Source organism: Megalopta genalis, chromosome 8 (genome assembly GCF_051020955.1).
Source record: "Megalopta genalis isolate 19385.01 chromosome 8, iyMegGena1_principal, whole genome shotgun sequence".
NCBI classification, from domain to species: Eukaryota; Metazoa; Arthropoda; class Insecta; order Hymenoptera; family Halictidae; genus Megalopta; species Megalopta genalis.
The window spans coordinates 9,606,398-9,632,503 of NC_135020.1; the positions used below are offsets into that span (position 1 = coordinate 9,606,398).

General features: G+C 40.4%; 1 protein-coding gene and 1 non-coding gene across 2 annotated transcripts in view; both read right to left on the reverse strand.

Annotated features, from left to right (window-relative positions):
* The window catches only part of Rat1 (5'-3' exoribonuclease 2 Rat1), a 68,378-nt gene that overhangs the window by 25,041 nt on the left and 17,231 nt on the right, over positions 1-26,106 (reverse strand). The window lies entirely within an intron of this gene.
* On the reverse strand, positions 8,166-8,238 carry TRNAA-GGC (transfer RNA alanine (anticodon GGC)). Its single transcript has one exon. It is a non-coding gene; the product is annotated as a tRNA-Ala (tRNA).

Consider the following 26,106-nt stretch of genomic DNA (forward strand, 5'->3'; position numbering starts at 1 on the left):
GTCTCTCTCTCTCTCTCTCTCTCTCTCTCTCTCTCTCTCTCTCTCTTGCTCGCTCGCTTCACGTTCCCGTTTCCTACGGACCTGGGCCGCCAAGCCGGAGGGACGATCAGCGATTCCATCGTTATCGGCGATGAATAATTAATGGGCCGTTAATGAATTAAAGATCGTCAGACGTTAAAGAAAGCCTCGAGAGGAGAGGAGATGAGAGGAGAGGGGAGAGGAGAGGAGCCGGCGAGCAGCTCGCAAGCTCGTTAAATATTGGCTGCGTCGTCTTCGGCTGCATCCGCGACGCGTTATCGATCTCGTAGAATCCTACGGATGCACCGCCGTGCATCGTCGTTTCTATTATGCTATAACCGGATGTCAGCTGATCGTTGAGCCGCGGGCATAGAGAAGCGTGGCGAGGATGCGACGATAACGATGCGGTTTTATATACTTTCGAATTCGCGGTCGGATCGCGCACAGAAATGGACGATTTGGGGAGAGGAGACGCGATGATTCGGGCCTCGTTTGTGTTTATAAATATTTTTATATTCAAGTTTACGTTTAGAAGCAAAGTTTATGGAGAAATTAGTTAAGACGCGGACCTTTCTGGCGCGGTTGAAGATCATCGAAATCGGTGAACTCGAGCTTACGCGTCCTTCGAAACGCTCCGAAAGGGTGTGAAAATATAATTTTTAACCCTCTGAACGAAGAACGTGATCCAGCATGATCTTTGTACGTGATTTATAATACGAATACATACGACGCGAGCACAAATACGGTGAATTCTCTCCGATTGTCGAGGTTACTTCGACGCGCGACCGTGACGTCATTTTTTAACTTTGCTACGTCCGTATTCTAGAATCTTACGAAGAAGACGCGCGTGATGCATTCTCGAGCTCTCATTTATACGCGTTTACCACTTTTCATTCGGTTGTTTTACTCCAACGGTGCGTAAAACGTTTCACAGCCTTCGACTCTCTCGGCGCTGACTGACATAAAAAAGTATAGTAGAAGAAACGTCTACGTTTATTATACGGACGAATGCTATTCGGATCGTTTCTATCTTTATTTCGTCGTTCCAAGTAACAGCAAAATTTGAGAAAATCATTTCGGTTATTGTCCGGTATACCAGTCCCTCTGTCGTCTGAAAAATATTCGAGTCCAGTTTGAAAAAACTGGATATCACGACTGGCATATTCTCCGCGTCGCGAACCCTCTCGGAGCGTAAAGGGAAAAGAAAAGTGTAAATCTGTGCCGAGGCGAAGCTCGCTCGACTTTACTAAATTAGCTAATTCAATTAATCTAATAAATATAGTGTAATAAATTATTATACAATAAATATTATATAATTATTATATTACATAAATATTATATAATATAGTATATTACATAAATATTATATAATATAGTATATATAATAATATATTAATAATATTTCTATTATTATCTATTATCTAGTGTAAACCTGTGCCGAGGCGAAGCTTGCCTCGACTTTACCAAATTAGAAAACATTCTTTTTCTCAGCACGCTGAGAACTGTTCGGTCGAGGTTAAATTAACCCTTTGCGCTCTAAGCTATTTCAACCGTAAATCTATAATCATTTTTCCGACTCGTAGTATTCTCATTTTACATGTATTTACGGTGCACTTTACGCGTGTGAAATCGAGTCTTGCGACCAACGCAACGCTTACAATTTTAACAATCTTTTAAATCTGAACTCTGTTAACCCTTTCCACTCGAAGCCATTTTAACCGTAAATATACAAGTGTTATATTATATATAGTGTATATAATATACATATAGTGTATATAATATACATATATAATATTGTGTTATATAATATACAGTGTTAATAATTCTAACAATTTCTTAAATCTATAAACTTCGTTGATCGAACGCGACACAATAATTCTAGCTGTGCCTCAGCGTCGCCACTGGTATAAAAATAACCTTAAAAATAACCTCAATATACAAAAATAACCTTAGACCGTGACCCAACAAATTTCAGCGGTGCCCCAGCGTCGCCGCCCTGGTGCAATGGATTAAACAGTATTTTCGCCGAACGCGTGAAATTCCGTTTCACTCGTATCTCGAGTGGTTGACACGGCCGTGTAAAAATAAAAATGATCGAGACAAAGCCCGACGATCCCCTGTACCTGACAATCGTGACTGTACCTCGAGATGGTGGCATCGATTGCACCGGCGAACTGGCAAAGACCGGGCCGAAAAGATTGCACGATGTAGAGACCGGTCGCGAGCGCAGGGACGGTCGATATTTAACGAACGACCGGGAAAAGAAAGAAAAGGTCGGCCCGCGCGCGAATCTCTGCCGGTCCAAGGGACACAACGGGTCTCTGTCGAAAGCCGGTGTGGCAAAGGCGTCAGATAAGGCACCATCGTTGATTGGATCACCGCGAGAAATCGATATCACGGCCCGCTATCCTTCTCTTCCGCCATCCACCCGCCCCCCGTACCCCCGCGCCGTATCGCCCGCCCGCCCGCCGCCCTTCCTCCTTCGTTCCAGCTGGCCGTCTCTCCGTCGTTCTTCGGGGGGGTTACGCGCCACCTCCCTCCTCCTCCTTTCTGTTCCTCCTCCTGGCCGCCGTCGCCGCCGCCGCTGCTGCCGCCGCCGCCGCCGCCGCCGCCGCCGTGGCTGCCTCCAATTTCCCCGTGACGGGCTCCTGGAGGATTCTCGAGTGCCCTCTCATCGCCCTCTGGGCCATCCAACCGAGCTCTGTCCGGCAGTCTCCATGCCAACACCCGCTCGATAAATTTATTGGTCGCCTCTGACACGAGTGCTTCTGCATATTTCTTTCTTACTCCCTCTTTCTCTGTCACTTCACCGCTACATCGCCGCGGCCTTATCGGATTCCACTCTCGAATCGCGTCTCTCTCTCTCTATCTCTCGCTCGCGCGCGCGCGCGCGCTCTTTACGGGAGTGATGATTATTTCTTGACCGTGTTGTGGATGCACGTTCGATCCACGATCTCGCGATCTGAATCGCGTTATCTTATGTCACCGTGTACCATTAACAACCATAGTTCACTGCGATCAAGACTATCGCAAATTTAATCCTTAATACTTTACGGAGGGGTTGCTTTTTTTCTCTGTCTTGCTGACAGGTTTCCGGGCATTTTTTTAAGAGAATTAAATAAACGTGTTTGCACGGTTTTAACGCGTCGCGGTTTTGTTGAATTAACGCGACTTTTTAATGAAATTTTATGGGATTATTTTGGTGTTAATAAAGTGGTATTAATAGAATATTATAATATAATGTTGATAGATATTATCATATAATAAATATCATATAATAAAATATTGTAATATAATATTAATAAATATTTATATAATATAATATCATATAATAAAATGTATATACAAAAAAAATTAAGAAACAATATCTTAACAATTAAGTGCTTTGTTGAGGTTTATAGAAAAATTTACGCATCTAGAGGAATTACCTAAAAATAGTCGGTCAAATTTTATGTCAAAAATTTACTCCGCCATTTTGAGCGTTAACGTTTCGTATAATAATATTCACAGAATAGCTTTTCGTTTCAAGTCCGATCACTATAGCGACATGATTTAACTGTACGCACGTAATAATAAATATTTGCATAAACAATAGGTAAGAAGCAAGAATGCAACCCCCTTAAATCCTATTTTCGTGTTTAAGCTTCCGCCAAAGCTCCAGAGATTATATCGTGTTTATTGCGGATCTTTCCCCATGCAAATTAATACACACCGCCCGCCACGTGCGCCGTTATTAGTCCATGCCGAACTCGATATACATGTCAATGGATGTATTTTCCTTTTTCTTTTTTTTTTTAATAAGAAGCAGTACGCAACGAAATCATTCTCGACGAGAGCACTGTGACATTTCAGGGGCGGGTATAGTTTGCAATCTAAAAAAAGAACTTGTTGTACACTGATTCCATGGAAAACTCGGTCGGTCTGTCATCTCGAGAAAGAGTTCGAGTGCTTTGAAACAATTTTTAAAAAGTTATTCTGTTTGAAAAAGCGTTAACGTAGAAAACAATAAAATAAGAAATGCTAAAACTAGATAATAGATAATAATAGAAATATTATGTAATATATTATTATATATACTGTATTATATAATATTTATGTAATATAATAATTATACATAACAATTATATAATATTTGTTGTACAATATTATATATATTTATATATAGCAATTATATAATATTTATTGTATAATATTATATATATTTATATGTAACAATTATATAATATTTATTCTATAATATTATATATATTTATATATAACAATTATACAATATTTATTGTATAATATTACATATATTTATATATAACAATTATATAATATTTATTGTATAATATTACATATATTTACATATAACAATTATATAATATTTATTGTACAATATTATATATTTTTATATATAACAATTATATAATATTTATTTTATAATATTATACATATTTATATGTAACAATTACATAATATTTATTGTATAATATTTTATATATTTATATATAACAATTACGTAATATTTATTGTATAATATATATACAAAAAGATAACAAGAAATAATAAAAGTAGAAAATCGAATAACAATATTTTCGCTCCGGGTATAAATTGACCCACGCTCCGCCACGGGAGTGTTAAAAGTGTTGAAGTTACATCTACGAAGTTTTATAAAGCGGATTGACAGAACGGAAAAAGAAGAAATGGAGAACAGTGGGGCGGTGGAAATTTCAAGAGTAATTTCGAAAGAAACAACGAAACGAAACGAAACGAAACGAAGAGAAACCGATGATGGGACGAGCCTTGTCAAGATGAAAGGTAACGAGTAACGAGGCAACGAGTGTTCGAATCGCACTCGTCGGAACTTATGTCGGTTCAACTGGTTCCACGGTTGATTCGATGGAGCCAGAGGGGCGGGAAAAAAAGGAAGGGAGGGCGGCGGCGGAAGGGTACCGGGGGCAGAAGAGCGAAAGAGTAGTGCGCTCGGCGTTGTAGGACTCTCCGGGTGGAGAGCCTCTCCCTCTCTCTCGCCCGCTTAAAGCCCTATCCACTACTCATTTATCAAATAAATCAACACAGCTACTTGTGCACCTGTGAAGAGATTCAGCTGCGGTCGGCCCGTGCCGTCCAAAAGCCCGTGGCAATCCGTAAATCGATTTCTCGAGTGTGGAGTCAAGATTGACGTCAGGACGTCGAAGAACAAGATCTCGAAGGAAACAACGGGGGGAGGGGGGGGGGGGGAAAGAAAGATGAACAAATGACAACGACGAGTGTACGATGCAACGAGAACGTTATTTATGCGTTGAAATAATTGGTATCCGTGGAACGAAATCTAGAGGATAACACGAATTCGATCAGTTTATTGTAAAATTGAATATACTGATAATAAATAAATAATGATCGAAAATTCCTGAGAATAAGCAAATTTGTTTCCGCGAAGGAGGATAAAAAATGCAGTAGAATTCAGAGGTCCGTGTTTTATAAATAAACTCAGAGTCGGCAAGATTGCTCTACGATTTAAGTTTCAATAACGTGTACCACGTCTCCCGGACGTGATAATCGTTTCTGGCCCGATTTTTGACCACGTTTCTCAGACGTGATAATGATTGCTGAGCCGATCTTTTTACCACGTCTCTCAGACGTGATTAATGATTAATGACCCGATTTTTTTACCACGTCTCTCAGACGTGATAATCATTTCTCGCCCAACTTTGACCACGTCTCCAAGACGTGATAATCATTTCTGGCACGATTTTCTCACCACGTCTCTCAGACGTGACAATCATTTCTGGCCACGTCTCTCAGACGTCATAATCATTTTCGGCTCGACTTTTTTACCACGTCCCGCAGACGTGATAATCATTTTTGACTCAATCTTATGACCACGTCTCTCAGACGTTGTAATCATTTTTTATTCGACTTTTTAACCACGTCTCTCAAACGTGATAATCATTTTTTATTCGACTTTTTAACCACGTCTCTCAGACGTGATGATCATTTCTGGCCTCATTTTTTGAGCACGTCTCCCAAACGCGATGATCATTTCTTGCCCGATCTTATAAGCACGTCTCTCAGACGTGGTAATCATTTTTGGCCCGATTTTTTGACCACGTCTCTCACACGTGACAGTTACTTTTAGTCCGACTTTTCGACCACGTCTCTCAGACGTGATAATCATTTTTAACCCGATCTTTTACCACGTCTCTCGGACGTGATAATCGATAGAAACGAACACATTCGTATAAAAGAAAACGAATTCGATGCTCTAATAAAATCTTCGCGACGCAACCCGCGCGATTCGACGATTGTGGACGGCTTGGCGAATCGGCGCGAGTTCTTAATCGTCGTGCGGATCGACCGGCGCGGAGAAATTGGGGAAAGACGACGGAAGAAAGGGATTAAGTGCCGGGCTGGCGAGGGACCGCGCGGCGGGGCGCGGAGACGCAGAGAGTATAATCAAAGAGCTTCGAAAAATCAGGATGCACTTAGAAGCACGTACTCGGCCTATAGAGAGGCATTCAGTTATACTGGTGAGTTTGGAGTCAAAGCAAGGACCCTTGCCTCAGCCGGCGCATTACCTCCGGTGCTCGCGTCGTCGACGTCGACATCGATGTCGACGTCTATGCCGCGTTTACATTCACGTGACCTTCTCTCCCTCTTCTGGAATGCTCTCGCCGGTGTATTTACGATCGCTGAGTCGAGGGACCGAAACATCGACGCGATTAGGAAATTTGGATCGCTCGTTTTCTCTTTATCTTTTTTTCTTTTTTCTTTTTTTTCGGGAATCGTGATTTCCATCCACGCTTCTCGATCGAAATCGACGGGCTGGTTTTTTTTTGCTCTTTTTCTTTTTTTAACTTTTAACTCGCGTTTTAATCCCTCGCCGTACTTCGACGAGTACGACTCGTCGTGGAAACGAGACGCGGTGATAGATTATCAAGCATAAATGTCATTCTGTAATAATCCGCATATATAACCTTGACATAATATCTTGACGTATTCGCAGCCAACGTTTCGAAATTAAAATCCGGTCTTCCGGTAACTTGATTGCATAATTTACTGATTCTTTGTCGTTCAAAGTAGGCTGGTTTTTGTTCTGTTATTATAAATGTGGGTGTTTGATCGTATATATAAATTGATTAACTTGAATAAAATTCAATTAAATTGACGTAAATTGAATGAAATTGAATAAAACTGAATAAAATTGAATGAAATTGAATAAAATTGAATAAAATTGAATAAAATTGAATAAAATTGAATGAAATTGAATAAAATTGAATAAAATTGAATAAAACTGAATGAAATTGAATGAAATTGAATGAAATTGAATGAAATTGAATACAATTTAATAAAATTGAATAAAATTGAATAAAATCGAACAAAACTGAATACAATTTAATAAAATTGCATTAAATTGAACAAAATTGAACGAGACTGAATACAATTTAATAAAATTGAATTAAATTGAACAAAATTGAATAAAATTAGATGAAATTGAATAAAACTGAATAAAACTGAATAAAATTGAATTAATTGAATTAAATTGAACCAAATTGAACAAAATTGAACAAAATTGAATTAAATAAAATAAAATTGAACAAAATTGAACAAAATTGAACAAAATTGAATACAATTAAATAAAACTGAATAAAACTGAATAAAATTAAATAAAACTGAATAAAACTGAACAAAATTGAATAAAATTTAATAAAATTGTACAAATTTGAACAAAATTGAAAAAAATTGAACAAAATTGAATAAAACTGAAATGAATTGAATAGAATTGAATTGAATTAACCCCTTGCCGTACTTTAACGAGTCCAACTGGTCACGAAAATTTCTAGTAATAATTTATTCATGATATTCTGTCCTTTAAAAAGAATTGCAACAAAATTTGAATCTCTTGTCATCACAATATTTAAGCATTCAAGTAAATTTAAACACAGAATAATCATCAATTCTCTTTCCCTTTTAAGAAATTACTGCGATTCGAAAATTTCTAATCGCAACAACTGCGAAAAGAAACGTTATGCCAAGCGATTAAAATCCTTGTGTGTACAACTGGGTGTCGTCCATTTGTAATCACATTTCTTCGATAATTTCATCGTAGCTTTTGGCGCAACGTTGTTGGATATAAATCGAGTCAGTCGGTCGATCGGATAGATCGGGGGAACCGGGACTCGAACCCGGATCTTTCGCTTGCCGGGCGACTGCTTTAACCAATTAAGCTATCCCCCCGCACCCAACCGACAACGCATTCTCTCTCCTGGTCACATGTTGTAACGCGAACACCGCGGAAATTCCGATTCCTGTGCAATGTCGCGGGAATCGTTTCGTATTCCCGTTCTTCGTCCAATTCGTGTAGGAAAAATTTGCCTGAAATTCGTTTCGAACAACCAACCGATTGTCGAATATTGCGGCCATTTTGGTTGCACACACAAGAATTAACTGGTTTTCCCTGTCGTCGGTAATCTTGCGATTGCATCGTTCTCAATGATCTTAGGCTGAATTTGGTCGAATTTGGACGTAACGATTTCTTGAAGAAAATTTTTGGGATATAAATAATATACCATAAATATTTATAGTATAAATAATATACTATTATACTATAGTATTATACTATTAGTATAGAAAATATTATACTAATGTACTATAGTATAAATAATATACTACTAATATATTTATAGTATAAATAATATACCATAAATATTTATAGTATGAATAATATACCATAAATATTTATAGGATAAATAATATTCCATAAATATTTATAGTATAAATAATATACCATAAATATTTGTAGTATAAATAATATACTATAAATATTTACAGTATAAATAATATACCATAAATATTTATAGTATAAATAATATACCATAAATATTTATAGTATAAATAATATACTATAAATATTTACAGTATAAATAACATACCATAAATATTTGTAGTATAAATAATATACTATAAATATTTACAGTATAAATAATATACCATAAATATTTATAGTATAAATAATATACTATAAATATTTACAGTATAAATAACATACCATAAATATTTATAGTATAAATAATATACTATAAATATATTATATATAAATAATATAGTATAATAATATATAATATATAAATAATAAAAATATAATAAATATTTAAATGTCATTGTAATAAATGTCATTGAATCGTTAAATTACAAATGTAATCTACGCGAAGACCAAAACTGAGAGTTTCACGCGACCGTAAAATATAATAATACAGTTTTGTTAATTTTTCGAATTTAAATCGGGACACTGTTGTTCAAATTTAAAGCCGAGTATTTTTATCGAAAACTTTTGAACGTTTTATGAGAAACACACACACACACACACACACGCACGCGCGCGCGCGCGCGCGCGCGGCTGTTATCGGTAAAAATGAAAATATTTATCGAGCACGGGAATTAATTAACGCGATTCTAAATCAACTACGTTGAATTGAAGGATTATCAAAAATCTCTCTTTGCCATTTCAACGAAGCTTTCATTCGAAAATATCCTCGAGCATCTTTCATTAAAGCGAAGCTTTTGGGAAACTGTTTAAACAATTTTTTTACCACTTCGCGAGCATAACCTCCGAGAGATACCATCATCCACGTTACGTTATTTATTTTTTTATTATATACCGGTGATGTAACCAGTCGACATTACGAGAGATACGAATAAACTAGGAAAGACAATGAAACAAAAAAAGAAATTAAAAATATAAAAATACGTAAATTAATAGACGTGTATGCGGTAATAAAATAAATATTTTCTCCAATTGCTCGAGCTCGAAAAATATTCGATGGAAGGCTGATCGGAAATAGGATTTTTAATATTAAGAGCAAGTACAGTCTAGAGCAGAAATATGACTATTTATGCTATGACTTTACTATTACGACTTTACAACTATTATTTATGCTATTCATGCTTTGACTCATTTATGCTCTTAATCATAAGAAAAAGTAGTAATTTAAAGCCAAAAATAAGTTTAAATTAAAAATAAACATTAGATAATAAATATCAACCCTTTGCACTCGAGTGGCGGTTATATCACGTTCCAAGATAATTTGTATTGTCATTATTATTATATTATTTCTATGATTATTTTATCATCGAAGTTTCGATTTAAGAAACCTAAATTAAAAATGTAACTCTGTTACATGAGTCACAAATTTGTAAAATTGTGACAAAAGTGCTCCAAAAATGGGACATCGGTGAACAATGACTGCATTTATTAATTAATGCCAGCATTTTCTTCGGAAGTGGCAGTTTTTAAGCGGAAGAAACGTTGAAGAAGCGTCCCAAAACTGGGCCATTACCGAATAACAGATAAAATTGATTATCATTTTTACGAAGCGACATCAAACAAAATTTCTGCTGCCAACTATTTCCGTAAACCTAACATCGATCTCAAGATCATGTTCGCCGCCACAGCACGATTCAGAGTCGACGCCTGCAGTCGTCGCGAAGACACGTAGGAAGAAGCTCCGCCGCGTGAGCTTCTATGGGAAACCGGAAGGAGTCGGGGCGCCGCGGGCGAAAAAAAGCGATCCCCGCGGCGCGGCGCGGCGTTGCGGCCGTGATTAGGTAATCTCGAAGGGTATACACGATCGCTTGAGGACCAAGTAGACGGTCCTCGTGATGGAGGAGGCGGTCGGAGAGCACGCGAGAGAGCACGGTGGTCGAGGGGGGAGGGGGGGGGAGGCGGTGGAGGAGGAGTGAAGAGATCTCGCGAGCAACGACACGGGGACGGAGAGATCGTGAAAAGCGAGAAGAGCGGTGAAAAGGTGGCTACTCGGCTTTGTAACGGAGTTAAGAAGACGAGGAGAACCGTGGAAAGAGGCGGGAGAGCGCGCATAACCGCGGAAACCGTCTGCGGAACCGGAGAGAACGTAGAAAAATGGCGGGTCGGCCCGACGAGGAGGGTTGCGAGGGGTGGTGCGGGTGGGGAGGGGCCAGCGCGGCGACACGCGAATCGCCGGAGGAAAGAAGAAGGAGAAGCCGGAGAAAAGAGTGCGCGGCAGGAAGAAGAGGAAGAGGAAGAGGATGGCCCTTGTGCACCGAGGACCCCAGGATACCCGGCAAGGAGTATCCTAGAACTGTCGAGGATCCTTCACTCCCATCGTCTTCCTCGTGCTCTTCGATCCTCCCTTGTCCCCTTCCTTACCCTCTCTCGCTCTCTCTCAATCTCTCTCTCGCTCTCTCTATCTATTTGCTTCTTTCGCTCTGACTTTTCCCCCCTCACTGTCTCTCACTCTTTCTCTTTCTCTCGCTCTCTCTCTCTCTCTCTATCTCTTTGCTTCTTTCGCTCCGACTTTTCTCTTCCTCTCTCTCTCTCCCTCATTTTCTCTCGCTCTCTCGCTTTCACTATCTGTTTGCTTCTTTCTCTCTTTCTTTCCTTCGCTCTCTCGTTCTCTCTATCTCTTTGCTTCTTTCGCTCCGACTTCTCTCTCTCTCTCTCTTGCTCTATCGCTTCCTCTCTCTTTGCTTCTTTCGCTTTGACTTTTCTCTCTCTCTCTCTCTCTCGCTCTCTCTATCTCTGCTTCTTTCGCTTTGACTTTTCTCTCTCTCCCTCTCTCTCTCGCTCCCTCTATCTCTTTGCTTCTTTTGCTCCGACTTCTCTCTCTCCCTCTCTCTCTCGCTCTCTTTATCTCTTTCCTTCTTTCGCTCCGTCTTTTCTTTCTCTCTCACTCTGTCTCTCTTTCTCTCTCTCTCTCTCTCGATCTCAGTCTGTGATATGTCATCTCTTCTTTTCGTCGTCCTTGCGTCGCCGCTCTCCTCTCCTTGTAAATATGGCCCGCTCCCTTCCCCGTTCTTCTTTACCGCGTGTCCCATCAGGATCTACTCTTGCAAAGGGAACCGTCGTCTCCTTCAAATGCTACACCAAGAGGGATATCGTCCCCCCTTGCCCCTCCTATCCTCTCCCTCTAGCAACTCACCCGTCCGACTCACTGTTTCACTCTTTCTTTATTCCTTTCGTGTTCGATCTCTCCGGTCCGCTCTGTTCTTTCTCATCTCTTCCGCTCTGTCTCTCTTTGCCTTTGAGTATGCCCATCTTCATATCTCTCTCTCGCGCGCCCGCTCTCTGTGACGGTCTCTCTCAGTCACTCTTTCCGTTTCTACGGTGTTCATTCTCCCCCTCGAATCTCTTCTCTGTCGCGTCCTGTGTGCCGCAAGACTTTCGTACGGATTGCGAAATCAAGGGCTCTTCGAGGGCTCTGGAGTAGATGGAGAGGAGGGGGGGAGGGGGAGAGAGAGAGAGAGAGAGAGAGAGAGGCGTAAGCAGAGAGAGAGAGAGGAGAGAGAGAACGGAAGCGAGAGGGATAAGCAGAGAGAGAGTGGAAGAGAGAGAGAGAAAAAGGAAGCAAGAGGAGTTAACAGAGAGAGAGAGAAAAAGAGAAAAAGGAAGCGAGGAGTTAACAGAGAGAGAGAAAAAGAGAAAAAGGAAGCGAGGAGTTAACAGAGAGAGAGAGAGAGAGAACGCGACGCAGCGCGCGAGAATCCGCCCCGCCACCCTCGCGGCTTCCAGCGCTCGCGCCCGGATTCGATGGCTCCTGGCAAACTATCGATAGATCGATCGCGGAGCTCAATGTGGAACACCGCATGGATTCCCTCGAGTTTGCAGTCTTTCTCATTTTTAAAGCCGGCGAGATTCCAACAAATTTTTCATTCTGCGGTCTTTTTTCTCTTTCAATTTCTCTGTTCGGTTGGAGACCTTAAAAACGCCATTTTTGGGAATCGGAGGTTTGTCGGAACGGAAATACCAACAAATACCAACGTATGTAATCGCGACAACTCTTATTGTATTTGTAACGTAAGATACGTATGTATATGCGTGTCTTATTACTTTTATATGGACGATGCGAGCAAGTCAGTCAGTCGTATGGTATGGTTGCACGTTTTCTATCGTACAGTATACAGGATGTCCCATAATTATGTTAACAGCCGGAAATGGGGGATTCCTGAGGCAATTTGAAGTAACTTCTTCCTTTACGAAAATGCGCTACGCGGCTTCGTTTACGAGTTATTAGCGAAAAACAGTTGACCAATGAGAGGCGAGCTCGGCTGGCAAGCGCGACTGACGCGCGGCGGCCGAGCCAACGAGCGGCCGAAGCCCAGTTGCGCTGATTGGCTCGGCCGCCTAGCGCTGGGCGCGGACCTGGGCTTCGCGCGCTCATTGGCTCGGCCGTGTCGCGCTCGGATGATCTCGCCTCTCATTGGTCAACGTTTTTCGTTAATAACTTGATAATATAATGACGCAATAATATTGATATAATAATATGATATAATGGTATAATAATACTAATGTAAAAATAGTATTGTATAGTGATATAACAATATTGATATAATAATAATAATATAATATAATAATAATAATATGATATAATGATTAATAATACTGATATAAAAATAATATTGTATAATGATATAACAATATTTATATAATAATAATAATATGATATAATGATTAATAATACTGATATAAAAATAATATGATATAATGATATAACAATATTGATATAATAAAAATAATATGATATAATGATAAAATAATATCGACATAATAACAATATGATATAGTAACAATAACCTTGCAAGCCGAAAGAAAATTAGAAAGAATTCGCTGTACTCTCGCCTCAGCGTTAACAAACGCTTAAAAAACAAAGACAATCGCGGAGAATCGTCCTCGGCGAAGAGAAGCCAAACGGAACTTTTATCGCGCGCGTCCGGAAGAAACCGATCCAGGAAATGGATTCTAATCGGGCAAACAGAATCGGACACGGCGATACCCAAATTTCCGGCTTGACCGCGAAATTCGAGCCGGGAACGAGTGGACATTCCGCAGGAGTCGGTGAAGAGGATTCCACGAGGTGGACTCTCGGTGCCGAGCTGCCGGTGTCGCGAGTCCTCGAGACCAGTGAAATCGGATCCTGTTGGGTAGGGAGGGGGGGGGGGCGGGCGGGGCGGGGAAGATGGGTCAACAAGTCGGCACGGCCAAAAACGGGATCGCCGCCCGGTGCACGATGGTTGTAGAACCGTTGCTCCCGAAACCCGATACGTTCCGGAGGAATCAAAACGTGTCATGGATCCGGGGGCCACTTAGCCCCCCACACGGCGGCATAGATGTTCGCACTCTCCCGGATCGGGAATGAAAAGGAAGAGAGCGACGCGCGCGAGCCACTTGACCCCCGATGCGTTTCGTTTCTTCTGCCCTTTCGCGCTGACCCACTGGACGGACGGACAGACGGACAGCCCCCGCCGGCAAAGACTGTCAACGCTTTTCGACGCTCCGATGGAAATGGTGGTTCCTGGTTCGCGAGGCCTTTCAACCTAATTGCTGCTGAAGATGATTTTCGAGCGGCCGGAGGGACGCTGTGCCGTCTCTCTTCCGGGGAAACGAACAGTTTCTATCGTATAATAGCAGGTAAAAGAGTACGTGGTCGTTTAACGATCGTTTTAGATCGTTTAGTTTTTATTGATTATTATGTATTATTTTTTATTTTTATTTATACTTTATGTTTTATATTTTATGCTTTATGCTTTGTGATTTATGCTTTATATTTTATGCTTTATACTTTATGCTTTATATTTTATGCTTTATACTTTATGCTTTATGTTTCATACTTTAAATTTTATAATTTATACTTTTTATACTTTATACTTTATATTTTTTATACTATTTATATTTTATACTTTTCATACTTTACACTTTATACTTTTTATACTACTTATACTTTATACTTGTTATACTACTTATACTTTATACTTTTTATGCTACTTATACTTTATACTTTTTATACTTTACACTTTATACTTTATACATATATAAAGTATCTTAACGTCTTTTCAATCGGAATAACTTTTTTAAAATTGGTTCAAGGTACCTGAATTTTTATATATATTTTTGTTATTCCAAGTAATAAAAAAATTAAAAAAAGGCGTTTCAGTCATCGTCTAGCGATTTCATTCCCCTATCACCTAAGAAAAAAACAATTCATTTCCCTTTGTCCAGTTCTAAATAAGTCGTTGCCTTTCGAGATGTTTCCTCAATTTTGTAAGCAACTGTATTCTCTCCTGTACACTCTCCATCCAAAAAACACAACCAATACACTCTCCGACAAAACTAGAAAAACAACAAAACCAAAGTCTCGAACAAAGGCGCCCCCCGACTTCGTTAAATAAAAATAATTGCCCGTCTCCTATCGAAAAAGCGAGCACGATCCTCCTCCGCGCCCCCCAAAAAGGCGCAGTGCAATTTTTCGGAAACATTCCGCAACTTTGTTTCGATTCGACGACGGTCACACAGGCGTTCCGGTCAAACGCCGCGAGCCCGTTGCTCGGCGAAAAAGTGTTCACCACGATCGCGGCCTCTCTAGAAAGCCGCGGGACGCCCCCCCAAAAAAAGAAAAAAGGGAAGAAAGCAGGCCAGGCGCCTGCTAAAATCCGATTCGACGGATGATCCTCGCCGACCATTATGGGAGGGCACAATGGAGGATAGAACGGCTCGAGAGAGAGAGAGAGAGAGAGAGAGAGAAAGATAAAATGAGAAAGAAAATGAGAGAGGGAGAAAGACAGAGAAAGAAAGATAAAATGAGAAAGAAAATAAGAGAGAAAGAGAGAGAGAGAGAGAGAGAGAGAGAGAGAGAAAGATAAAATGAGAAAAAAAATAAGAGAAAGAGAGAATGAGAAAATAAGAGAGAGAGAGAGCGCGCAAGAGAGCGTGAAAGAGAGAGAAAGAGAGAGAGAAAGAGCAAGAGAGAGACCAAGAGAGCGAGAGAGAGAGATAATGAGAAAATAAGAGAGAGAGAGAGAAAGGGAAAATAAGAGAGAGAGAGAGAGAGAGAGGGAGGGAGAGGAGGCCGAAGGTAGCTCGATGGGGCGAACCCAAAATTCTCCCGGTGGAAGCGTTCTTCTCCCCCCGAATCCGCGGGCGGAAATGAGCCGGAAAACCGCACCCTCTCCTCTCCTTTGCGTTTTCCTGGCGAGCGGACGTTGGGCGCTCCCGCGTTTTCTTGATATTATCGCTGGCAGCACGCGCGGACCTGGTTTCTCGGGGCGCAGCCGAGCGCGAAGAAATTCGTGTCGGGTCTGCAGCAGGGGGGGGGGGGGGGGAGGAGAGCGAGGGGTGGGAAACCGCGCGCGGAGAATCGACGGAAGAGCGAACGAGAAAGAAAAAAAAACAGAAAAAGAGAGAGAGAGAAAATGGAAAAAATAAAAACGAGAGGAAAAGCGTGCTCGCGGCGCCGGGAACATATCGGGGAACAAGAGGGTTGGAACGCGAAAAAAAAAACATTTTTATTCTAAGGATTTTTCGGAGAACGCGTCCCTCGCAACCCTTAGAATTCTCGGTTAATCGTGTGACCCAGAAAGTGTAAATTACGAGTGACGAGAGTGCGCGAGAGCGAGAGAGAGAGAGAGAAATCGGCGAACGATAAATAGAGATAATGGTCCGCTCGAGCCGGGAAGTTTCCGCGCGACGAGGGTCGAGGATCTAGGCGACTGATAAACAGAGAAATCCGTCGGCTCGAGAACGGAAAATGAAATCCGTTTAACTAGACGCGCGCGCGCGCATTTCCGGCGAACGGAATTTTTTCTAAGGCCAAAAATTGAATGAGAAAATAAGTGAGAGAGAGAGAGAGAGAGCGCGAGAGAGAGAGCGAGAGAGCGAGAGTAAGAGAGCGCGAGAGAGAGTGAGAAAGAGAGAGAGCGAGAGTAAGAGAGCGCGAGAGAGAGTGAGAAAGAGAGAGAGCGAGAGTAAGAGAGCGCGAGAGTAAAAGAGCGCGAGAGTAAGAGAGCGCGAGAGTAAAAGAGCGCGAGTGTAAAAGCGCTATTTATAATATTACATATTTTTCTAAGGCACAAAAATTTGTGCGGCGAAAAAACCGGCACGTCGGTCGCGTTGCATCCGCGTTGCATCGGCGTTGCATCGCGAGAGCGCCCGGCCGCGGCTGGTGTTTTCGAATGTTTCCATTTCGGCGCGGAATATTTACGACACGCGATCCTTCGTTGCCGCACGGTTTATATTTAATATGTATTGTTTCCGGAACGGAACGTGGAAATATTTGCGCGGAAAATCTTCTTCGCTTCGCTCAGGAGCGGCGCTTCGGAGAGAGAGAGCGGCTTCAAAGTTTCGAGCACCGGACACGCTTCAACCCTTCGTTCGAACGTTCTTAAATCCGCGCGCTCTTCTAAAACAGGCTTTTATTTCACTGTGGAAACGAACCTTAATTGTGGACCAATTTTCTTTTTTTTAGGTGGTTTTAAGGATTTTAGGGGTTGTCGATGTATTCGGGGTTGGTGTTGTGTTATGCGATGCTGGCGAAATACGTTTCAGTTTCAAAACTCAATTAATATTATATATAGAATAATATATATTAATATTGATAATATTATATATATATATAATAATAATATTATATTGATAATATTATATTAATAATAATATATATTAATATTGATAATATCATATATATATAATAATAATATTATATTGATAATATTATATTAATAATAATATATATTAATATTGATAATATTATATTAATAATAATATATTGATAATATAATATATTGATAATGTTATATATATAATATTATATTGATAATATTATTTATATATATATATATATATATATATATATATATTATATTGATAATATTATTTATATATACATATTATATTGACAAATTCGTGCGCAATCTGATCGCACTAATTACGAAAAGATTACCACACCGCGCTGCGCAATTTCCGTCTCTCGTTCGAGTGTCGGGTCTCTTTTCCACAGAATTTGATCCTTGGATCTCGAGCAAAAAGAACGCAGCAGAACGGCAGATAAACATTTCCATTGAGAAAAGCGTAAAACGGATGCTTGAACTCTCGTTTGGACAAAGCCGAAGAAAAAAGCGCGGCCCAGAGAAAAAGAAACTGAAAGAAACTGGAAGAAAGAACTGCGACTTGCTTTCGTCGTTCGCCTTGCTTTCCCGAATTACGAATATCGTAAACGATCGAATATTTTCCGTCGGCGAGGCGGCGCGCAGTGACAGAAAATTTCATCGCCTTTCTCTCTCTCTCCCTCTCTCTCTCTCTGTGCTGGCGGCGGCCGCCATTATTCGACTCGCCGGCTCGCTCACTCGGTGGCTAAATCTGGTTGGTTAAAGTGACGGGGCCTAAGGAAACTCCGTGGGATTCTATCCGGTGCCCTCACTCCGCCGCGCGGCTCACCGCGCTCCTTTTCTCCTTTCTTCGCTTTCGTTCCAATTAACCTTGAAGCGACGGGAGAAGCAGCGCTCGCCGCAGGATGCGAGGGAGACCCGGCCGAGCATAAAGGGGGCAGTCGAATGAGATTAATTCAGAAATGACGACGAGGCTCTCTTGCCTCTCTCACCCCCCCCCCCCCACCCGCCCGCTTTTGCCTGCACGCACGATTATACGATGGATTTACAGTGGCGTGCGTATACGAGCCTGTCGGCCCGCGATGACGACTACGACGACGGCGCTCCTACTAAGCGCGGAAACACCGTGGCAAGATCTCGAGATTGAAGAGAGATCGACGATGGGACAACAACGACATTTCTCGCCGCGGTTACCGAGCATTCTCTTTACTCTGTGTTTCTTATTATATAATTCAATATAATATCGATTATATTATATTCAATTATATAATATATAATAATATAATAATAATAATATAATATAATCGATATTATATTGAATTATATAATATATTATATAATATATATATATATATATATTATATAATTCAATATTTATAATATTATATTATTACATTATCAATACAATATTAATTTTATATAATTAATATTATTTAAGCTTGAAATTAACGGTACAAAAATTGAAGTTAACCAGTACAAAAGATTCAATTTATAACAATGAATTCTCAACGTGTAACAATAATTCTTACCCAAACGACTGAAAAAAGAGATAGATATTAGATAGATATTATTATTATATATATATATTATATAATATATTATATAATTCAATATAATATCGATTATATTATATTCAATTATATAATAATATAATAATATAATAATAATAATATAATATCGATTATATTATATTGAATATCTATCTCTTTTTTCAGTCGTCTGGGTAAGAATTATTGTTAAACGTTGAGAATTCATTGTTATAAATTGAATCTTTCGTACTGGTTAACATCAATTTTTGTACCGTTAATTTCAAGCTTAAATAATGTTAATTAAATAAAATTAATATTCTATTGATAATATTGTATATAATAATTTCGCGAATGTAAAGATTCTTCGCGAACAACAACGAAGATTTACGATGCGTATCTTTTAGTAGTCAGCCGAAATTTTTAGTTGTGTTCGTATCAGGCCTGATATTGATTATTATTAATTAAATTAGTATAATAATAGTGAATAAAATAGTAAATATGTGAAACGGGCTAAGAAATTGTGCTTCGATGTGGCAATTTCATGGTTGTCATATAAATCTGTGCGCATCGAACTGCTTTATATGCTTTTGAATCTATAATATTGTTAATATAATAATATAATATTGATTTTAATTAATTGATATTATCTAAGCCTAATAATATGACTTAAATCAATATTAATTAATTAAGTCTAATCGGTATTGTAAGATTTAAATAATATCAATTAAAATTAATATATAATATTAATATCATATTATTATAAATAATATTATCAATATAATATTATTATCAATATAATATTATGTCAAGGTTATGTCATTCAATGTAATATTATTATATATATAACATTATCAATACAATATTATTTAATCCTAATAATATTAATTTCAATCAATTAATATTTTCTAATCCTAACAATATTAATTAATTAGATCTAGTTGATATTATTAGGTTCAAATAATATAAATTAATTAACATTAATATTACATTAATAATATTGCATATATATAATATTATATTAATATAATAAATTCAAAAATATACAAAACAGTTTGTTGCGCACCGATTAAGACGACAACCATAAAATTACCAAATCGAAGCGTATTGCTTAACGTATTATTATTACATATTCACTACTTGTTCGCGTGTCTTCATTTAGCACATTTCTTCTCACCGAAAAGTCCAGCAAATTGATCCACAAACGACTAAACAAATCCATCGAAAGCAAATCATCCCCCAAATATGATATTAAAAATCGCTCGAATCTCGCTCGAAAGAAGAAGCGGCGACCATTATCTCTGCGGCCACGTTACTCGAAATCTCGTGTTATTCGTGCACAATCGCCTATACTATAAGACGTCGATCGTTTAGCAAAACCGATGAACAGATGGCAAAGAACACGAAAGATTGAAAGATGTGGTACACGCTTCAAAGAAGGCACCCCCAGAACATTCCTGGTCTACACTTTCGAGTAAACATCGGGGTGCGTGGGGTGGGATAGGGGCGCCGAGGGTTGCAGCCGAGGGGTCGTTCGGGGGAAGAAAATTAAAGGCCGGCCGCACAGGTGTATCATCGATGATCCCACCCGGCGAACACAGAATACGACGGTCTTCTCTAGCGAAGGGTCGGCCGCCGCGGCTAGGATATGCGCACCATTTACTTTTATGCGGCGTTTACGTGAAAGAGCCGCGAAGGGACGGCCTCGTATTCAGGTGAGAGAGGTCCCTGAACGCCGGACCAAGAAAGGGAAATTTCGTTAGCGGCCGCGCCCTTCGCCCTCCGCCCTTCGTCTCGGGTTAGTTCATGGGGATGTAATTGAAACAGACGCGGCGCGGTCCTCGACTTCGAAACTAGCCCGGAAGTCATGGAGGATCGCGTAACAAGAGTTTAAAGGAAGCGAAGGGAACGCTTCTGGTGGCTCGGAATGCACCCCGTGTTTCAACCGCCCTTGGCGCGTTTACCGTTTCATTTTTTTTTTTTTATTCATCGCCGAATAATTTGTGAAATGAGAACGAATGCGTTTTGTCGCGGATGCTGACAAATAATGCCGGACTGTAGGGTGCCGGACTGTACAGGGTGTCCTGAAAATCGTCTCGCAATCCGGAAATGGGGGGTTGCTGAGGTCTTTTGAAGCAACTTTTTCCTCGGCGAAAATGCAATCCGAGGCTTCGTTTGCGAGTTGTTAGCGAAAAATAGAGCACTTTTGCAAAACCTCGTAAAACATATTTTCAGACGGTTTACCCTTTCTAGTATTAGCTTACCCTTTATAATATTATTACTCTTTCGAGTATCTTTCCGTGCCCGTTTTCGAATTGCATTTTGTAGATCTTTTTATTGGACTCTCTCGTATAAAAATTATCTTGGAAAGTGGTATAACAATTTCAGTGATGTAATATTATTAGTATATTATTAGTATACTATAATATTAGTATAATAGTGATATTATTAGATATAATATACCACGTATTAAATATTAACTAGCTATAAATAAAAAGGTAACACCAAATTAATCAGAAATTATGCGATGTCTCGGTTTAAGGCTAGATTTACGGAGCACAAAAAAGCAGTTGTTTTATATTAGCTTATAAAAGTAACAATAAGACGTTTACTCTAATTTTTAACCAGTGTTATTGTAACATTTTCCGTAAGTAACACATTAATCAAATAAATATATAAATAAATGAAAAAATTAGTGACTCGCCATTTTGACGCGTTCCGTAAATCTAGTATTAAAAAAAATACACTTATACACCCCTTTCAAAATAAACGATCTACATGAGATAACCCTATCCATGCGCCAAGATAAATTAATTTATTATTTGCGATTAATTTAATATTCGCTAATTAATCAGAAATTATGCGATGTCTCAGTTTAACGCTAGATTTACAGAGCACAAAAGCTATTTTATATTAGCTTATAAAAATGACAATAAGACATTCATTCTAATTTTTAACCAGTGTTATTGTAAAATTTACCGTAAGTAACGTATTAATCAAATAAACACATAAATAAATTTAGAAATTAGTGACCCGCCATTTTGACGCGTTCCACAAATCTAGTATTTAAAAAAAGATGGATTTACACCCCTTTCAAAATGAACGATCCATATGAGATAACCCTATCCATGCGCCAAGATAAATTAATTTATTATTTGCGATTAATTTAATACTCGTCCCCGAAGACCGAATTGCTTTGTCGTTGCGAGGACGGCCCGTGTCTCGCAGTTCTCCCGGTAAAAGGGAGCAAAAGTACAACCGCGAAAGTGTTAACAGCATTCCTCGAGTAGTATCAAAGGCCACCTAGCCAGACATCAAGATTCCAATTAAAAAGGGGAGTGGGAAGGAAACCGATGGCCCGATAATATCGATCTCCGACCGTGAAGGGTCGAGGGGGTTGGTTTGGCTTTAAGTAAAAGTCCAAACGAACGAGCCCTTGGCTCCCCCCGGGTGGCCCGATGGTGGCCCGAGGGCAAGAGCGGCTTTCTATTAGCCACTAGAAATCGCGCGAACCCTTCGCCGAGACAAATCGGAACGGGAGACCGGCGCGGCGCGGCTGCCCGCTTCTAATGGAGTTCCACGCTCGAGTCAGGGGTTGATAGAGATTCCTCGCGACCTGGTCAACCGAGGAATTGATAATCAAAGCGATCCCCGGCTCCCTTGACGAGCCCACTTGCTTCGATTCGATCGGCGGCCGATAAACGTGCACGGCGTGCCGCTTAAAACAATAGCAAGAACGCGTTGCCGCATCTAAAGTGACGTGCGATTTTTCAGTTTGTTTCATCGTGTTCGGTGATCGACTCTTTAGATTCGAGACCATTTATTTGGCGAGATCGAAGCGAAATGTTGACGAGTGCAACGGCATGATTATGTTCAGGGTGTCCCAAAAATGTCTCGCAATCCGAAAGTGGCGGGTTCCTCAGGTGATTCGAAGCAACTTTTTCCTTTACAAAAATTTTCTCCGAGGCACCGTTAACGAGTTATTAACGAAAAACAGTGACCAATGAGAGACGAGCTCGGCTGGCGCGAGGCGACCGAGCCAATGAACGGAACCGGGCTTCGCGCGCTGGTTGGTTGGGCCGCCGCGCGTCAGCCGTACTCGATTCTTATTGGTCACTGTTTTTCGTTAATAACTCGTTAACGGTGCCTCGGAGAACATTTTTGTAAAGGAAGAAGCTGCTTCAAATGATCCGAGGAACCCGCCATTTCCGGATTGCGAGACATTTTTGGATACCCAGTATATTATATAGAGTATATTATATTATACATGATATACAGGTACATGCATATGTACATGTATATTATGTTACATATACATGTACAATACTTTGAGTCAAGATTATTTGAGGTGTGCAAGTTACGTGGCTCACCCGGTATATAGAACCTCTGGCAAAAAGTTATTCGATCACCTTTTAAAACGCGATAAGTTTTTTCAAAGTGGTATAAGTGACTCGAATCTTTGTTTAAATGTTAAAAAGACTAGTTCACGGTGCAACGTGACTAGCGTACTTTTTTTCAATTCTGCCATTACATAAAATGACAACAAAGGTTAAAAAAAAACACTTAATTCTTAACTGCACGTTTTGCACGTCTCGGTAACTTTATATGCAAACCGAACATTTTATTGAAATCCGTTGACGCGCATAGTCAAGGTACAGCCACTAACAGATGGAAAAATTGCCCGTTTTTGGTTTAAATGCGTAAAAAGAACCGCGGCTTTTCACGATCTTCAATTGCTCGGAGCTCGTAACAACGTCGGCCAATTTCGATGAAATTTTTAGCATTTTTTTTATATTTTCGTCCCAGGTTCAAATGAAAGAGTTAATGATATTTTTTTTATCAATCGGACCCGGAGATACCAAAAATTGTTGCTCGGATATCAAGCTTTTGACGAGTATACTCGTCGAACACAGCTGACTGGTTAAAGGGAACTCCCTATTTTGAAGGGAGCTCGTTACATTTTCCGCGCGACGAGTATACTCGTCGTGACACAAAAAAACTGCCGCTTCTCCGTGACGAGTATGCTTTTCAAGCGCGACGAGTATATTCGTCGTGACATAAAATACTGCTGCTTCTCCGTGACGAGTATACTCGTCGTGATATAAAATACTGTCATTTCTCCTTGACGAGTATACTCGTCGAACACAGCTAACTGGTTAAGCGAACTCCCAATCTTGAAAGGAAATCGCTACTTTTTCCGCGCGACGAGTATACTCGTCTTCACATAAAATATTGCCATTTCTCCGTGACGAGTATACTCGTCGAACGCAGCTAACCGATCGACCACTCTCGGAGTTACATTTCCGTCCAGAAAAGTTCCACCGTCGGCCAGGATTTCGTCGGCGAGCCGATCGCCCCGCGCCAGAATCCGTTGCCCGAAAAAACGTCCCCGGTTTTAAGGGTGTATCAACGGGCTGTACACGCTGGCACTCCTCGCGGTGCTCTCGTACGCCAGAAGAGGATTCCTCCTCATTGCTAATATTTTCTTTTTTCTATTCCGCGCAGCGAGAGGAGTCGCGCAAAGGCCACCCCTTATTTCGCTCCGTGTTCTTCGGACAAGAGAGAAAGCGACGAAGAGAGAAAGAAAGGAGAAAAGAGAGAGAAAGAGAGAGAGAGAGAGAGAGAGAGAGAGAGAGGGGGACGAAGGAACGAGCGGCCGAGAGAGGAGGCAAGAGAGACGCGCGCTGACAAAAAGAGGAGGAAAGAAAAATTCGTATCTTTGACGAAGCCGAAGAAGAGTCGTCGTACGTGTCCTTAAGCGACTGCCAGGCTTCCACGCTAATGAGGCGCGGCGTAATTAGTGAGACTGTCTACCCGGCTGGACCCTTCACCAGGAGGGCGGATCCCTCTCGACGTCGAGTCGCCCTCTCACCCTCGCCACTCTACGCATCCTCAACCCGTTTCACGATTTCTTACCGGCGCGGCGCGGAGAAGGAGCCGTGCCTCGCTGACACCTCGGAAATTCACGACTCTCAGCCGGGTGGAGGCTGGCTCTCCCGGTCCGTGACTCTCCGCGAAAAAAATACCGCGATTAAATCTAGCGCTCGCGAGAACCTTAATTCCTTCCTTCCTTCCTTCTTTCCTTCCTTCCTTCTTCTTCTCCCTCTTCATCTTTTTCTTCTTCTCCTTCTTTTTAATTCCTTCCTTCCTTCTTCTTCTTTTTCTTCTTCTCCTTCTTCTTAATTCCTTCCTTCCTTCCTTCCTTCTTTCCTTCCTTTTTTCCTTCCTTCTTCTTCTTTTTCTTCTTCTCCTTCTTCTTAATTCCTTCCTTCCTTCCTTTCTTCCTTCTTTCCTTCCTTTTTTCCTTCCTTCCTTCTTCTTTTTCTTCTTCTCCTTCTTCTTAATTCCTTCCTTCCTTCCTTCTTTCCTTACTTTTTTCCTTCCTTCTTTATTCTTCTTCTCCCTCTTCTTTTTCTTCTTCTCCTTCTTCTTAATTCCTTCCTTTCTTCCTTCCTTCTTTCCTTTCTTCCTTCTTCTTCTTCTTCCTCTCTTTCTTCTTCTTCTTCGTCGTCGTCGTCGACGTCGTCGTCTTCCTCTGCTTTCTTCCGATTCGCCGCGTCTTTTTTCTCCGCGCAGCGGTTTTCACGCTTTCTTCCTCGAAGAAAACCGCGTCCGGCGGACGCGGATACTCGACGCATCAAGACCAAGTCGCGGCGCAGATTTTATTCGAAGCGAGAATAAGAAAAATAACAGCTCGGAACGATGAACCGTTTCCGCGGACTTTTGAAGATCCTTTTCTTTTCGGAAACCGGCCGCGAAAGACAAGTTTTTCTCGCGGTGTGTGTGCGCGTGTGTGTGTGTGTCAAATATGTACGACGCTCGATAATAACTCTTCGAATAGGACGAGCGTAATGTCTCCCTAATTCGCGCTCAGATTGCGCACGAAAATGGATAATTTTGGGAAGAGGAGATACGATTGTTCGAGCGTTGCGGTCAGTTTTTATAGTCGCCGATTGTCGGCAATTATGAAATTGTAAATTATAGAGCAATAGGTTAAAGAACACTGTTTTTGAATCATGTTCGTTGCAGTTTACTAGGATCATTTTTACTTTGCACGAAGATCCGCGGTCTACTGATTACCGTAAACGGACTATGGTTAAATTTTCCCTAATTCGCGCTTGGATTGCGAATGAAAATGGACAATTTGGATATAACGTGTTAATATACT